Here is an 18676-nt window from a genome sequence, read left to right on the forward strand (position 1 = left end):
ATAAATATGTAAGAAAAACATAAAAAGTACACAAATCACGCATTTACATACACGCATACATACACACCTATTTCTATAGCATTTAGAGCATTCGAAAAACTTGCACACCTTTTGAAGTTAAAAAACATAATTTACTATCGTTCAAGGCATTTGCCGCTGCCGCTGTCGCTGTGGCTGTCGCTGGCCACTCGTTGCAATACGCAATTTTCGCTTTTAATGAATCGTTTCGTTCACAACTTTGCTTGTTTATATTTAATTTGCTTATTTAACAAATATTCGTACATATGTATATAAAAAAATAATAATAAAAGGTCGCAAGAAAATATTAAAACAACAACATTAGCAAATAGTAAAATGGCAAAGCAAAAGCAGCGCAGCGTTCTCGATTTTATGGCAACTTTGTCGCGAGTTGTTTTGCGCTAAAATCAAATTTTTTTATCCGATTCCTTCAAATTTCACGCATCACTGCTGCATTTGCAAATAAATTACAAGAATTTCGGGTGTCACAGCAAGTGAAGTGTAAAAAAAATTTATATAGCTGTGCATTGGTTTTATGCAACGATGCGTTTATATACGTAAAGGCGATTTTTTTTATAAAATTTTTTTTTTTTGATTTGGCACTGTCGCCACCGCCGCATATGCCTTGGTCGTATGTCTGCATAATCATCAAATCCAAATGTATGGGATGCATTGAAATGTACCCCGTAGAGATTATTTTGTGAATTTCCAGTGGAATGTCGAACCGAAGCTTGGCCTAAATCTCCTCGGAAGTATATCGCGCCTTGTAGACATTTTGTTTACTAATCAAACTAATTAAGACAGCGTATATAAACTTTGGTAACACAACGGTTGGTTGTAGAGGTATGAAGGAATCGAGATAGATATAGACTTCCATATATCAAAATCATTAGTAACGTAAAAGAATTTGATTAAGCCATGCCCGTCCTTCCATACGTCAGTCCGTCCGTTAACACGATAACTTCAGCTGTAGTAAATTCAAATGAAATAAAAAAGTACCGCTAGTGTGTAGCGTTAAAAAGTGATTGGCGTGTGGTCGATTTGAATATGCATTTGTATATGCATAAGACTGCATTATGTGTACAAGCGTATTCTGGTATATGCATAAGAATGAGTTGCGGGTAAAGCGTATTCTGGTAATACTACACAGCAAATATTGAGATATCTTTACGGTATATGGGCATATCTGGACCCAGAATAGATTGGTATTGAAAAGGAGTGAAATCGGTTGTTAACCACGCCCACTTTTTATATATATAACATTTTGGAAAACAAAAAAAAAACCTATTATCTAATAAATAATACACCTCGATTAACGAAATTTGATGTGTGGACTGATATTGAGACTCTTAATAAAAATCTGAAAACATTTTTGAAAATGGGCGCGGCACCGCCCACTTGTGATAATGATTATATTAATCATAAATGATAAATTATGATATTATTAATCATAAATCAAAAACCTTTAAACCTATCCTAAGAAAATTCAGCAGAGAACTTGGCTTTACTATAAGGAATACTTCGAAGAAAAATTATCGAAATCGGACCACGCCCCCTATTATATAAAAGATTTTTTAAGGGGTCGTGGACGAATAAAATAAACCATATCTTTTCAAAAAAGAGCTTTATATCAATTGTATTTGTTTTCCCAAGTGGAACTATAACAAGAAAAAGATAACGTTTTTGAAATTGGGCGTGGCATTGCCCCTTTTATGGCTAAGCAATTTTCTATGTTTCGGGAGCCATAACTCTAATAAAAATCAACGGCTATAATAAAATTGGGTACACATATTTTTCTTATAGCAGGAAATATTTCTAGTAAAATTGGAAGGGATCGGTTAAAAACCACGCCCACTTTTATATATAAAGGGTGTTTTAAAAGGGCGTAGACTAGAATAATAAGCTACATATATCTTAGCGAAAAATAGTTTTGTATCAATGATATATCACTTACCAAGTTTTATTGTAAGAAGAAATTGGGAGACATTTTTTTTTAATGGGCGGTGCCATTTGTTATGTAGAAAAGTAATTTATCTGAAATGAACTGTACAATTGAAGGTTACGCTGAGTATATAATGTTCGGTTACACCCGAAGTAGACACCATTACTTGTTTTACTTTTAAAGAAGTTAAAAGGTTTTATTAAAAATTGTGTAGAGATGCATTTTTTTGCAAAATAAAAATATTAGTATTTCTGTTGTTGTTGTTGTTAGCTATAGGAATTCTGGTAGCTCACATAGCTTTATTTGTCAAAATGAATTAATTTCCAGCAAAAGACTGCGTCTACGGAAATAAAAACTTTTTAATTGAAGAGATAGGAAGAGCGCGTGTCATTATCCTGTATTACAAAATTCTGGGTGACAAAATTCTGTAAATTGCAAAAAAATTCTGCTTGAACAAAATTCTGCTTTTTTAAAATTCTACTTTCTAAAAATCTGCTATTTCAAAATTCTTGCATGGGATGGCGTAGCCGGTGTTGGATCGGCTAAGGGTTATTTTTTATAAGCGCTGCCGAAGGCCGCCTATGCAGAAAGGTGTTCCATGTAGAATTACTATGCATGGCGCACTTTTTCAAAATAATTACATGATCTCTTTAACATTGTTAACATTATATTTGAATACAGAATTTTGTAATACAGAATTTTGAAAGCAGAATTTTGTTTTTAGAATTTTTTACATACAGAATTTCGACACCAACCCGATAGGAACAATCAAAAATGCCTCGAAATCAATTCTACGTAAAAGTCAAACACAACAAAGCTCTGCGTTTTCTAAATGTTTTAAATTTTTCAGGTGGAGACGATCTGTATTGGCTGGAACCGTGGTTTCCAAGATCGTCTGCATAAATCAAGAACTCATTTTCACTACATTAGCATTCTTCAATACATCCAAAATAACAGTGGCAATTCTTTTCAAATTTTGTCAATTGAGTTTCCTTTCTTACTTTTGATTGAAGCACCCTTTGAAAAAAAAAATTGTCAATCAATACGAATTCTGAGAGACCTATAACTTGTACTTTGTTCGACTTACATTAACTGGGCATAAATTTGTGTAAATGTTTCGAAAACGTTTTTGATTTGATTTACATAGTTCCAGTTTCACAGTTGCACAAAGAAGTATTTTCTTAAATTATCGTAAAAATGAGCATTTGATTGTGCGAATTTTTATGCGATTCCCCATACAATTTGTTTAGCACTGTTTTCGGTCAAACTATTTTTTTCATTCCTTTTGGTATGGTGAAAGTATTGTTCAAGCTTTAGCCTTTTAAAATCGCAGATTTTTATTTTAAATTTTGGAGGTGCCACATCGCGACTTTAACTTTTCATATTCAAATTGAATAGAGAAATTCACACAATTTGAGGTTGAACTTTAACCTCGAATAACTACTAAACGAGCAAACAAATCGTTTAAGACCTATAAGAATATGTATAGCTATGGATTTATATTAAGGTTTAGAGCACTGGTACACTTTTTATAAAAACTAGAAAACTAATATAACTTGTATGGAAAATCCATAATCGTGTTGAGGCAGGCACTTCTAAACATTAAAAAAATCTAACTTTTTTAACAGACTCTCTTTTTGGATATCCTCAACATTATTTTCACCATGCCAAAAGAAAAAGATATATATTTTTTTTGCCCACCCTTGTGTCTATGTTAGTGGTTTGTGTAGATTAAGCATCCATAACAATATAAAAAAAGGTCCTTGAGTAATCGCGCCTAGCTCGGCGTGATTATAACTAAATACCTACCGTTTCATACCCATATTGGCATATCTCAAATGTTGCAGAATGGTAGCAACCTTGTGTACAGTTAGTAGTCAAACAAATCGAAGAATGCCACTGAAGAAAATGCCAAGACCGATATGTCTCCAAACCATGTTTGACAAGGGATGACGTAAAATCACTCCAATATACCTAGAAATCGTTTTTTTGAAATAAAATAAACTTTTCGCGATAGAAACTCAGAAAAAAGCACTTACCTAAAATGAGGAAAACATTGCCTAAAAAAAATTCTTTATATTAATTTCATTAATTCATTCATTGATTTGAGCAAGGCGAATTCAGTACTAGGTATTGTTATCCCAACAGCTGATTGTTTCTTCTTGATTATTTTCCATAATACACTTTGTACTTTAATATGTCAGTTAATCGAAATCTAAACAAATTTTCTTTTGACTTGACATTCTTCTGCACGGCGAATTTGTTGAATTCGCTTTGCCATCACCTTGTATAAATTCGCCTTGGATTTGAGGAACCATTTTTCTTTATTTTTTCTATGAAGAATATTTGACATTCTCACAGTATTTACATGTACGTGTTAGCTCAGTGAATAAAAGTACTCGACTGTAAAGTTGCGGACCTCGACTAGAAATCCACAGCAATGACAGTTACGCAAATAAACTTTTTAGTTTTTTTTTATACAATTTCTCATTTTTAAGAGTATTATTCCTGTACCCAAGGCAAAAACATCTTAGATTTTGCGAAAATTAGTTGTCTAGATTAAGGGAAGCGTTTCTATGACGCAAAATCACCCCATTTTTTTCGTTTACAGGATTTTTGTTTTAATGTACCTTCATAAAGATTTAGGCCGAGCTCCTCTTTGCGTTTTCTTTCATACAAACTCCGAAAGTCATCTGTAAGGTTCAGGAGACTTTCGGTGTGGTAGGCGTTCACACTGCAGCCACACCAACAAGTACGACGTTAACAAATGTTCCACTAGAAATTCGTTGTCAGTGGGAAAATTAGACTGCCCGATCACCGCAACGTCTAACAGGTGGATGTAGCCGCTTTTAAAGAAGCGGTAAATAGAGCACACTCAGCGGTTTCAAAAGTTAGGGAATTCAATACTCGGTCAAACAGTCAGGCGGCTATCAATCCGTTAACATCTGCCACCTGAAGTCGATGACTATTTTGGCACTTACGAACTGAACGTGGCCGCCAGAGATATTTTCAAGGACTTTATGAATCCATTAGGGCGTTGTAAAGCTCACCTGTCCAATGGGAGTACATCCGACGCACCGAAATATTCTCGACAGTCACAACTGTGTTAGCTGTATGATAGACAGCGAGGTGGATTCATCCAGTTATTTTATGCTCACCTGTCCAGCCTTTGCAGGGACGAGACATAAATATGTATTTCGGTGAGACGCATTCGACTTTGCGAAGAAGATATGCAAAATCCGTGCAAAACACGAGAGCTGTCTTCTAAGGGATCTTGTATTGATTTCGAGATAGCTAGATCTATTTCAGTCTATAACTAACAACTGGTGTCATTTTTTCTGCTGCTGTAGTTACACTTTCTACTCGCAATTGTTGTTGTGCTCCTTGCTATTATTTTTTCTGTTGTGTTGTTTTTTGTTCTTCTTTTCTCGTTGTTTTTCTTATTCCTAACTTTCCTATTATTCTTGATGTTTTAATTGTTCTCTTTGCTCTTGTTCTTGTTGTTGTAAATTTTCTGTTTTTTTTTTATGTTCTTGTTATTTGAATTCATTTTGTTGTTTCTGCGTATCCTTATATTTTTTTGATTGATATTATACTCATTTCACATATACAACTAATGTAGTAATTAGTCAAGTTTTCTGCATTAAAATTTTAAAATATATTCATGGCTCCTTTTCACAGGATAGTATGCAGCAGAATTTTAAGCATTTTTTCTTCTCATCTCTGACAGTGTCAGATAATATAAAGCAAACATCGAGGCTTTATTGATATCACCCAAATCTTAATGTATAAAACTTTGCTTGAGATTTGGAAATTTGAGCCCTTGAAATTTGTTTACAAGAAATAAAGTAATCACACAGGTACAACAGACAAACACACAACAAAAAATAAACACAAAACAATAAACGCACCAAAGCAACAAAAACCCACAAAGAAGGTTAAACGACTAGAATTACTGACTTTTACTTGTCTCAGTGAGACACACGAATCGGTCAGTAAAAACCACCTTCGATTTTGACAATATCTGCTCATGTACCTACGAACTATAATTACAGGACAAACGACAACAAAAGATCAGCTCGAAAATCGACACTGATAATGACACAACGCGCAAACCGGTTTGTCTCGAAACCAAATTTGACAAGGGATGACGGAAAATCGTTCCAATGTACATTTGGAAATTTCTTTTTCTATATTCAAATATCCCTACATGGTCCTTCCCACATAATAATTTATAATTTTTTTTTGCGCACTACTTAACCTAGAATGAGTGCAGATTTGCATTTTAACAATTTTTTGGCAATTTTACTAGTATTCTAATTTTTTTTTTAAACTCGCACTCTAGTATTTATTTTTTCTTCAGAGTTCTTTGAAATGTGTGACATTAGCGCTGTTGGCTGGGCTTGTTTGTTGGCATTTTACAGTCCCATTTGCAATAATTTCTAATGTAAACATCTGCAATATTTCGAGTAATTAATTTTTAAATGGTAATTGCATCAATGACTTGAGAAAAAAAAAGAGAAAAAAACATTGTGGATGATATCGCATGAAGGCCTGTCGCCAACAGATCTACAAGCATACATATGTACATATTTATGTATATATGTATATGTAAAATGTCTGAATTGCTGATGATTTATTAAAAACCAAAATTTTAGATACACCACACAATTTTCAAGCTCACCTACCCATGGCGAATCCTCTGGCGACCCTAAGCTCCTAATAGAGGCGTGATGGTCTAGAAGGTTCAATGTGGTCATATTTAATCGTTCTCGAGATGGTCGTGCTTGTACCTTAATGGTGCTTGTTACCAGAAAGTAACGGGTTTATATCCGGCAAAGGACCATCAACATCGATAACACTCCACAAAACTTGCGGTTAGGATCTTTATCGCTACAACAACAACATATGTTTACAACCTTTCCGTCACATCGAGCTGAAATGTCCATTGGCTGTAGAATAGGAGGCAGTAATATATGTATATATATGGGGTATTCCATCCCATTTCGACCAATTTTGAACCCGACCCCTTTAGAATTGGCTGACAGTTTTTCTTCTTTTTCTAGCTTACGAAAGGCGTTTTTCAGAATTTTTTCAAATTTTTTCATCCAACTCAAAAAAAGTTATGAATTTTTAAAAAAAACACCGTTTTTGTTTTCAAAATGATATAACTTTTTCAAAAATTGACCGTTTGGGATCTTTTTTTTTTTAATTTGTTTTTAAATGTACTTTTCGGAAAAAATACAAAAAAATTTTTAAAGTTTTTTTTTTTAATTTTTCAGTTTTTCGAGATTTTTCGAATTTCGCCATTTTTTTTTTCTCATAAAAAACTTCAATCAATCCTGCAATCATCCCCACTAATCCCGGAGTGAGCCGATTTTTTTTTATATTTTTTTTTTTTATTTAATTGAAAAAAAAAATTTTCAAAAATAAAATTTTTTTTTTTATCAATTTTATTTATATAAAAAAAATTTAAGAAAATGATTTTTAAGTATTTTTTTTTTTATATATTATGGTAATCTTTTTATAAAACTTACATGTTTACTGTGTCAGTTATTAATCCTGGTTATTTTAATCGTTGGATGAAAACATTTTAAAAAAATCTGAAAAACGTCTTTCGTAAGTTAGAAAAAGAAGGAAAACTTTCAGCCAATTCTAAAGGGGTCGGGTTTAAAATTGGTCGCAATGGGATGGAATATCACATATGCATTATATATATGCACTTGTTGTATATATGTATTTATGTTTAGGTAGATCTATAGAGTTGGCAAATATCCGTGAACCTGTGATTTTGTCACAGCTACTGAAATATCACAGTACATTTTAGCGACAGGTTAGAATGAATAAACGTGACAGATTGCCTGTGACAGCATTTATATGCCGTTACCAATCACGCTTACCAATAAACTCAATCAAAGACTAAAACAAAGCTATGATCACAGGAACAAATCGCTTCTATGCTATGAACCAATACAATGAGTGTATTATTTAAGCGGGAGTCATTGGTGCCGTTTGTCGTATCGCTGTAGTCGTATCCCTAACGTAACCCTATACGATACGTTGTGATCGATTAATGGTGCCTTAACCTAAAAATCGTGAAAATTTCATAAATATGAAGAAAACGCCAAAAATTACAACCATATTCCACAAAAAATAAGTCTCTTAGTCATAACGTATCCAAAACAATGAATAAAATTTACAAAAAGTTATTAAATTCACCAACTCAAATATTTTTAGGTTATGGATATGGCGAAAAACCAAAAACCAATTGGTTGGCTACGATACGATTACGACCTTAGCGTTACGATATGGCACCAATAATCAATTACATTGATTCCCATAAGGTTGGTCGAATCAGCTGTTATAAGGTTACCGATACGGTTACCGATAACGCACCGATGTCTGCAGCTTTAAGGTGCGACTGTGATAACAGTCCATATCCACTGTTAATACGATGGTCGCAGTAACAATGTTATGTATGTTATGTATGTATATATCTGCTACTAGTGGGCGCATTTCTAGAGGCTGTTCCTTAGCGCCGATTTCACCAACTCGACTTAACTTAGTTAAGTCATATTTTTTAATTTTTCTGTTTCACCACCAATGCTTGACTGAGTCACAAATTATGCCCCTATTGCCGTCTACAACTCAACTTAGTTGAGTTGTAATTAAAACAACTCAACTTTAAGACAACTCAACTCCTGTTTGGTATTACGAATTACAACTTATTTCAGTTGAAGTTGAATTAAGTTGCCAACTTCAGAAAGTAATGATTTGACAGATAAATGAACAGCTGATCAATTTGTGGCGGAAATTTAAATATTTGCAAAAGTGATTCTGTTATTAAAACAAAATGGATATTATATGAAATCTATTTTATTATGGCGAAAATGTTGGCGATTGACATGTCGCGAATACGGAAAACATTCGCGTGATCATTCCAATCTCTTGGAACTACCAAGCACCAAGAAGAAAATGTTGAAGTGACAAATGATGAGCTTCTAATGAAGATATATTGCTGATGTAAAAGGAAGCATTTTGCTCATTTTTATTTTTAAACAAAATTAAGGACCATTTCCGCATACTCGTTTGTATTTAAAAATTATGCGCCACACTCCGATTCCTTGCTGACGGCAGCTGTCAAATATGCTGTGGAAATGATTTTGGTGTTGGACTGGTTTTAGTATTATTGAGGAGCATATTTGTGCGAAGTGGATTAAAATCCAAACAGCAAAAATTGTATTTTACTCTAAAGCAGGATTCCCAGGAGTAGTTATTAGTATCAATGGGACTCACGTTCGCATAATTTCATCTCTTTTGGCTGCATCCGAACTGCGGGCAGCCTCTTCCAACTTCGGAATGTCGCTCCATAAAGTAAAAAAGTTATTCAATATAATCCTTCGTTTAAACGTTGTTTTTTCTATAAATGCGCACAAAATTGTCGATTATTGTTTGATTAAAAAACGTTTAATTACCGGCTTTAAATTTTGGTTTTTTTTTTGTAACTTTTTATGAGCCCATACACCATCTAACTCTTATCAAAGGTGGTATCAAAAGACGCGTTTCGATCTCCGTTTTTAGGATTCGAAAGCGGAAATTAAAAATTTTAAATCTGTCGAAAAATCTTTACAAATACCCACAAAATGGCCCGAGGGTGTGCGAAATATGAGGTCCGTTCCACAGTTTTTTTGCACAGAACATCTTTCGGCATTGGCGGCCTCTGGCAAAATACAACAGCCACATGAAATTAGATTTTATTAGAAATTTATTAGATATTAAATTTTTAATTATTGTTTTCTGATTCTTAAATCGGAGGTCGAAACGTGTCTTTTGATACCAACTTTGAAAATTTTTGTTAAAAATTACGTGGTGAACCGTCTTGTAAAACGTTACATTTTTTCAAAACAAATGCAAAATTGTATGAGACAACTGCTAGTAATCAGTTGTAAGATTTTGACGTTTTTGATAACTACACTAACACAAGGTTGTAAAAGGTAATGCCACAAAAAGTTGTTAGACTAGACAACTCAACAAACATTTTTTTGACAGGTTGAGTTGTAATCTGTAATACCAAATTGCGAAATTTCAACCCAACCAGAGTTGAGTTGTAAACGGTAATAGGGGCATTAGCCCACCTGTCAGCTGGCTTATTCTCGACTTTCAACAGTGTTGCTGTAGTTCAAATTTTGAGTCGAATTAAATGGCAGTAATGATACTTATTTCATTATGAAAATATAGCAACCCCGCTCTTGTGTGAATTCACTGGGAGGCGTGTAATTAAAAAGTAGCAAAAAATAATACTATGTATAACAGCTGATAGGGTTTTTGTATGTCAAATGGATTTAGTAGCAAAGTTTATAAAATCGAAAAAAAACTTTGCCTCAAATCTGGGCTAACTTAAGTTGCAACTAAGTTTTAGCCTAAGTCGAGTTGGTGAAATCGGCCCTCAGAGGTTTTCTGCGACATCTGCTACTTATTCGCAACACAAGCCGTAGGGAAAAATATAAAACTGATTCCTGTTGTCGTTTTTGTTTTGTTTCAGTCACAGTCACGGGTTAAAATCGCTGTGACTGAGTGGCCAAAATCACATATAACGTTGTTCCTCAAAAATCACGAGATCGGCCAACATTATAGACTATAGATATGTGCGCATAATACAAGGTCACTGAAAATATTCATAAAATCTGAGTAGAATCATCAAAATTTCAAATAAATTTGAACAAATGCCGCAGTTTTGATTCGCTAATCATAAATAAGCGTCACATTATTTAATTAAAAACACACACACACACATACATACATATGTACAAATAAACATACATAAATATTTAGATATTAAACTTTTGACATTTTGATGATATTTTTAAAATCAAAAATCTTTTCAAGTTATTTATATCAAAATACAAAAATAACATGTCAATGCTATATAATATTGAAACACCCTCACCAAGGAAGGAAGCACATAGAAGACGCGAGTAAACAAAAAACACAAAAGAAAAAAGAAAGAAACGCTACAAAAAGTTGAAAAAACAAAATATTTTAATATTGATTCATCATTCGAAAATTTTCAGTGCCATTTTTCATGAACATTAAAGAAATAAAATGAGCTAGGAAAACGAATTAATTAAAAAAAATTCAAAATGCTGTGAAATTTAATTACAAAAACAAAATAAATTTATAAATATTCACGAATTTTTCTAATTTTTCAATAAGAATATATACATATGTATATATATGTTTAAACTAAGTTATATATAAAGCCATGTGACTTGTACAGCAGCAAACACGAAAATTGCATTGGCAATTTTTAATAAATTTCATCAACTTAGAAAAACAGATGAATTATCTATACTCTATACCAATATATATTTTGAAAGCCGTTTTTTTCTGGACCGCAAAGCTCGAGATCGGCTGAACCGATTAAGATGAGGGTTAGGTTAGGTTGAACTGGCCATGAGGACCTCACATATACTGATTGAGTCCGTAGTGTTACCAGAAGTTTGTTTTAACGACCAAACTGAAAACCCCTATCAAAAACCAGGACCTATGTTATAAAACAACTCCGTCCTCTTGGCAAATACTAGAAGCTTCCTAGGACTTAAGCCACTTGCTGCTTCTAGATCTGACAGCTGTATCACTCCTAATAGCTGGAGTCTTAGCCTGGCAAGTTCAGGGCACGAGCACAGAATGTGCTCGATCGTTTCCTCCTCCAACCCACACTTCCTACATCTGCTATCACTGACCAAGCCGAATTTAAAGGCATGTGACGCCAGAAGGCAGTGTCCAGTCAAAATACCCGTCATGAGCCTACAGTCCTCTCTTTTTAATGATAGAAGCAACTGTGTTAGTCTATGGTTGTAAGACCTACACACAATCTTCGACACTTTACAGCCCCGCGCTTGAACCCACGCCTTTCCCGCTTGGTCGATCATGAGCACCTCTAGCCTTCGCTTAATCTCGCCCAATCTAATTGGGACGTCTACGGAGCAAGCTTCAAGGGATGCGCCCTTTTTAGCTAGTTTGTCCGCTTTTTCATTCCCATATGCACTGGGACCCAATATAGATGTATGCTTCTCCCTGTTCCGATTCTCTCCAGAGACTGCTTACACTCTAACACGCATTTAGATGCTGTGCTATGCGAGATTATTGCCTTAATTGCTGCTTGACTGTCAATATAAAAGTTAACACGGTTGCAGCTTAAGCTATTCTCTTCCAAGGTTTCTACTGCTTTGGTTACGGCTAATATTTCCGCTTGGAAAACGCTACAGTAATCCGGCAGCCTGTAGGATCTGCTTATTTCCGGATCAGCGCAGTATGCCGCAGACCCTACTCCTTCCACTACTTTGGAACCATCGGTGTACACATGTATCGCCTCGTTCGCCATTTGCGCACCCTTGCGCCAACCGTCTACCTCTTTTGTGGCCTTAAGATCTCCCTCGAAGCGCAGATAGGGAATCATGTAGTCTGTTCGTCTTGTGATTGATGACGCTATAATACTATGGCCATATGGTCGGCGCTCAAGCTGCCCCGAAGCACCGAGCCTCGTTGCGGTCGATTAAGATGAAATTTTGAGCATAGAATTGGTGGTGGCTCGATATGGTTATAGGCTAAAAAAAACTGCAAACATTTAGAAAGGTTTTTGAGATATCGACCAAGGTAACCCTAAAATGTGGTCATGCGATATGGGTATCAAACGATAGGCATTGACGAGGATATTAACGCAAGGTAGTTTTAATATTGTTACCTTAGTTGGTTTGGGAGATATCGAAAATGTGGGCCAGGGTAACCTCAGAAGGCTCATATACATAGATTATGGGTATCAAAGGTATATGTATATATAAAAGAAGGAGCTAGTTACATTATTTATAACTCAAGAACGGATGAACCAATTTGGCTGAAAATTGGTGAAGAGGTAGCTTAGAACCAGGAGACGAACAAAGGATACTTTTTATCCCGTTCTGGCTAGGGTCTTGCGATCAAAACGTGGACCTTGGTAATTCTGGATGTTTTTGTACAATATGGGTATCAAATGGAAGCTGTTTAAGAGTACTCTTGATACGGGATATTTTTCGTACCCGGGGGTGACTAAGGTCTCGAGATATAGGCCAAAACATGGACCCGGGTACTCCTAGAATGTGCTTATAGAATATGGATAACAAATGAAAACTGTTGATGAGTGCTTTAGTAGAGGGTAGTTTTCATACCTATTGGTGACTAGGGTCTCGAGATATAGTCCAAAACGTGGACCCGGTTACCCCTAGAATGTGTTTATACAATATCGATAACAAATGAAAGCTGTTGATTTGTGCTTTAGTACCGGGTAATTTTCATACCTATTTGTGGCTAGGGTCTCGAGATATAGACCAAAACGTGGATCAGGGTAACACTAGGATGTGTTTTTACATTAGGGGTATCAAATTGAAGGCTGTTGGTGAGTGCTTTAGTACAGGGTAGTTTTCATACTTATTGGTGACTAGGGTCTCGAGATATAGGCCAAAATGTGGACCCGGATACCCCTAGAATGTGTGTGTAATATGGATTTCAAGTGAAAGCTTTAAAGTAATTCTCATTGTGATATTCGATTTAGTCGCATCAACCCGGCAAAACTGATAAATATGCATGCGAAGCCAAAATAAAGACATGAATCAATAATACAAACATTCCTATTTACATACGTCCTATTCGATTTGCCTAAAATTTGGTATATAAATTTGCCTATATTAGTATTTACGATCCTTTTTTCCGGGAAGTAGACCAGAGACGGACTGGGACTGGGATTAGGACTAGGACTGGGACTGAGACTCGGAGTGGGACCGGGACTGGAACAAAATACATACCACCCTCTGGGACTGGCAATTAGGGATAAAAAAGAATGAGAAGAGCTTGAGAGAAGAGAAAAGAGGGAAAGAGAAGGAGACTGAGAAAGAGATAGAGTTAGACGAAGATAGAGATAGATGAAGCGAAAAATATGGAGGGAAGAGTGAATAAAAGGACTAAGAAAAAGTGAAGAGGGCGAGAAGGCAGGGTTAGACGGAAAAAGCTTATTAAAGTGTATGCAGATAGACCAAATTTAGGGCAGAACAATGTCTGCCGGGTCGATAATTTATGAAAAAACTTTGATGAATGCTGTAACTAAAACTATGCAGACCATTCTCAAAAACCTTTTCGAAAAAAATTCGTAAATTCGAGAAAGCTTCGGACTTTTTATTTAGAGTTTTATTAATATTTTTGGGTATGCAGTTTTGTAGCCCAATAAATTTAAGTCTAAATATATATACGTAAGTAAGTAGGTCTCTCAAAATTAATTTTGATTTTTGACGATTTTTTCCGCAGGGTGTTTTTTTATATTTTCTTCTTTATTTTTGGTTTGGAAAAAATCTGAAACACCCCTCGGAAAAAATTTTCAAAATTCAATACGAATTTCAATAGACCTATAACTTGTTTGTTAAACAAAAATTCATTGAATACTCAAAAACTTCAGAGCGCCAAACTTCCAAACATATGCAAAAAATACAAGGCGCGATAACCTCCGAGAGATTTATGGTCGAGCTTCTCTTCCAATTTGCGTCATGCTCCTTTTAATTTTTCCTATAAATTGATGGGACCTGCATGTTTTACGCCGACTCCGAACAGCACCTGAGAAGCTTTGCATGACATAAATACACTCGAAGTATTTGCCAAATCACTGCCGATGGAGGGACCCGCTTTGGAAACACCTTCTTTTAATTGGATCGTCGGTGTGATATGCGCTTCGTCTGTGTGATACGCGGCAGCGGAATTGTTGCCTCGAGATCTGGCAACTCACCACCCCTAATAGCTGGAGCCTTGACCTGGCGAGCGCAGGACACGAACACAGAACGTGCTCAACCATTTCTTCCTGCAGCTCACACTTCCGACACTTGCTATTTCTGACGAGGCCTAACTTATAAGCATGTGACGCCAGAAGGCAGTGTCCGGTCAGTATGCCCATCGGGAGCCTTAAGTCTTCTCTCTTCAGAGATATGAGCCACTTTGTGAGTCTAATATCGTAGGCTTTTAACGTGATCTTACAAATTTTGCAACCTGCGCTTTTTTCCACGATTTTCCTGCATGATGGATCATATGCAACTCCTGTCGCCTTTTGATTTTTCCCAAAGATTAGGACTAAGAATATTCTTTGAGGGTTGCATAAAACTGAACCACATCGCGCAATCTTGGAGAACGGCTCGAATAGTCTTCATACCGAAAGCGGTAAAAGCCAGTAATTTGCACCCGAAAGACTACAGGCCTATTAGTTTGACACCTTTTCTACTCATACCCCTAGATAGATTAACAGATATGTATTTAAAATCAAAAATGAACGAGGAATTATTCTCTTCAGTCTATACTGCATTGCATAGGGTGGTTATGAATATAGAGAAGGCCCTGGAACACCAGGAATATGCCTTAGATGTTTTTCTGGACATTGCCGGCGCTTTCAACAATGTCTCGAAAATAGCAATCATGGACAGTCTCAACTCGATTTAAGTTCATCCAGCTTAAGCAAATTGGATCGGCTCCATGTTAAGCTGCAGAATGATTACATCGCAATGGGGTTTGTGCGAGGCAACGAAATCTGTAAACAGAGAAACGCTGCAGGGTGGGGTTTTATCACCAATGCTGTGGACGCTGATGACGTTTCTGTCATCCGAAGCGGCAGAGGCCTAACAACAATAAGCTCTCCGATGGATCGGGCACTTAGGGATGTACATACCTGGGCATCGGAAGTCGGGTTAATCGCCAAAGCGGAAAAAACCGATCTAGTATTATTTCCTAGAAAGTAGAAGGTTCCTAATTGGACTAAGCCTAAGCTTGAAGGGTAACCCTGCAAGAAAAATATAGCACAAAGTATCTAGGAGTTTTACTAGATAGTAAGTTGTGGAAACTCAGCCGGATGCTAGGATGCACGTGGGGCATATCACCCAAACTCTCTCATTGGCTAGTTACGGCAATTGTCAAACCCATACTTTATTATGGGGTTCTTCTTTGGTGGACAACCACACAAAAAAGTACGTTTACCAAAAAACTTGAGAGGGTATTCAGAGTATCAATGATTAGGAAAGAGTTACAGCAAGGGAATTATTTCGCCATAGATTCAACAAAGTACATTTACACAACTGGAAAGGTGTTTTCAAACCCCATCCTTAAAGCGCATTGCTGAAAAAAACTAACGAAAGGGTAAACCATATTTGAACAACTTAAATTAAAAATCGGACTTCATCATCATTCAACCGCCTGAGAGATTTTTGTTCGTCGATCGAGGACTTTACTTTTCAATTGGCTGCTCAACTTATTGAAATGTCATATGTTGTTGTTGTTGTAGCGATAAGGACACTCCCCGAAGGCATTGGGGAGTGTTATCGAGTTGATGGTCCTTTGCCGGATACAGATCCGTTACGTTCCGGTACCAAGCCCGACCATCTCGGTAACGATTTGTTATGACCACATGTTGTAACCTCTCTACCGGTGTGGGTAAACTTTGGTCCACCGGAAAGTCCCTATCGAATCCGACTAAGCACAAAGACAAAGTTTCCATCGCCTTTGGCGACAAAGTGCTGTCGGATGCGAAAAAATGCGCGAGCGCTTTCTGCCGACAATATATAATTCATTCTACGGTCGACAAAGATAGACGGAGGGCCAACAGACACGCACATAAACATAAATTTAGCGCGTCACCAATTAACATCACCGCCAAAGAGGTTGAGGATGCCATCGGTCATGCTAAACCATCCAAAGCAGTGGGCCCAGACGGCATAGCCATGCCGATGCTTAAAAGCCTAGGGAAAGAGCGTTTCAAATATTTAGCACATGTCTTCAACCTGTCTCTTTCCATCTTTGTCATTCCCGAAAAATGGAAAATGGCCAAGGTGGTCCCGCTACTAAAGCCTGGTAAACCAGCTAACATAGGAGAGTCGTATCGTCCGATACCTCTCCTATCGCCAGTAGCAAAGACGCTCGAAGCCATTTTGCTCCCTTATTTCCAAGCAAATTTGCAGCTTATCAGCATGGCTTCAGAAAACTCCATAGCACTACCACCGCGCTAAATGCCATTAGCACCCAGATAAATTGCGGTTTAAATCAAAACCCCCACCATAGAACAGTACTCGTAGCGCTAGATCTATCAAAAGCTTTTGATACGGTCAACCATGGCTCGTTACTGCAAGACCTGGAAGGGTCTACCCTTCCCCTATGTCTTAAAAGGTAGACCGCAAATTATCTGGGTGGTCGGCAGGCATCGGTGCAATTTAGAAACGAAACATCAAAACCAAGGAGAATTAAACAAGGGGTGCCACAGAGTGGTGTCCTATCTCCACTTTTGTTTAATTTCTACATATCTAAGCTACCTTCACCACCGGAAGGAGTCACAATCGTTTCCTACGACGATGACTGCACAATAATGGCCACAGGCCCACGCCCACAGATCGATGAGCTATGCAATAAAATAAACGGCTACCTCCCTGATCTCTCCCGTTTTTTCGCGTCGCGAAACCTGGCATTATCACCGACTAAATCTTCCGCGACCCAATTGTTCCGAGAATTCAGAGCCGTAACAAAATCCTCAAATCGCTGGCAGTACCTGGGGAAAAGGTAAAGAAACGCTCATGACTACATACAAAGCAATTAGCCAGCCGATTACGTGCTACGCGTCACCCATATGGTCGCCAAGCCTAAAAATTACCTACTGGAAGAAGCTACAGGCCTGCCAAAATACTGCTCTCAGAATTGCCACGGGCTGTCTTCTTATGTCCCCAGAACACCATCTGCATAATGAGGCGAGAATACTCCCCATCAGGGAGAGAAACGAGATGCTGACCAAACAGTTCCTGCTAAATACCCAGAAACCTGGGCATCCCAACAGTCATCTGATTGATGAACCAGCACCGCCTAGGGGCTTAAGGAGCCATCTCCGTAAGCATTTTGAGGAAATACGGCACCTGAGAACCCAGCCGTATGAAGCGAAAAACACAAGCAGGTCCTTGGTGAACTCCACAAACAGGTGTCGGACCTTTATGCCGGGAATTTCCCGGTGAATCCAGCACTCACAGAAAATTATCCAAAACTCGCGGAAGAGGAACGCATACTCCCCAGGGAAACGCGTGTCACTCTTGCTCAACTTCGTTCTGGATACTGTAACAGGTTAAACTCTTACCTATCCAAAATCAACCCCGACATAGAAAATGTAGGCCCCGCTTGCAATGTGTCCCCACATGACACCAACCATCTCTTTAATTGTAATGTGGAACCAACCCTCTAACACCCCTTTCCTTATAGACTCCCGTTAGAGGATATTGATGACAATTTGTGATCGGTCGCGGCTGTTAGGTGGGGCGAAGCACTGCTACAACAACAACAACAACAACACCACATGTGACCTTCTAGGCCATTCCGCCCTCCCACCCCCTAGATCCATGAGGAGTTGGGGGTCGCCAGAGCCTCGGCTGTTAATGAAACAGGATTCGCCGCGGATAGGTGAGGTTGACAATTGGGTTTGGAGAAGCAATGTATTGCGCTGGCAACCTGAAAGGGCTGCGCTACACAAACCTCTTGCATCCGGTATTTTAGTCGCCTCTTGCGATCGCGGGTATATTCTAACCCCCTAACCCGCTTTTTGTGGTGTTTGCTTTTTATCTCATTTTCTTTGTATTACTGGGGTTTGTTACATCATCTGTGGAAAATTTTACAGCTAAAATATTTCGA

The 18676-nt window shown here is 37.3% G+C and overlaps 1 protein-coding gene across 10 annotated transcripts in view; it reads left to right on the plus strand.

The window, feature by feature from the left end:
* The window catches only part of cher (filamin-A), a 264422-nt gene that overhangs the window by 236516 nt on the left and 9230 nt on the right, over positions 1-18676 (plus strand). The gene's annotated exons all lie outside the window — the stretch shown is intronic.

The sequence above is a fragment of the Eurosta solidaginis genome, chromosome 1, assembly GCF_040869045.1.
Source record: "Eurosta solidaginis isolate ZX-2024a chromosome 1, ASM4086904v1, whole genome shotgun sequence".
Classification (NCBI taxonomy): domain Eukaryota; kingdom Metazoa; phylum Arthropoda; class Insecta; order Diptera; family Tephritidae; genus Eurosta; species Eurosta solidaginis.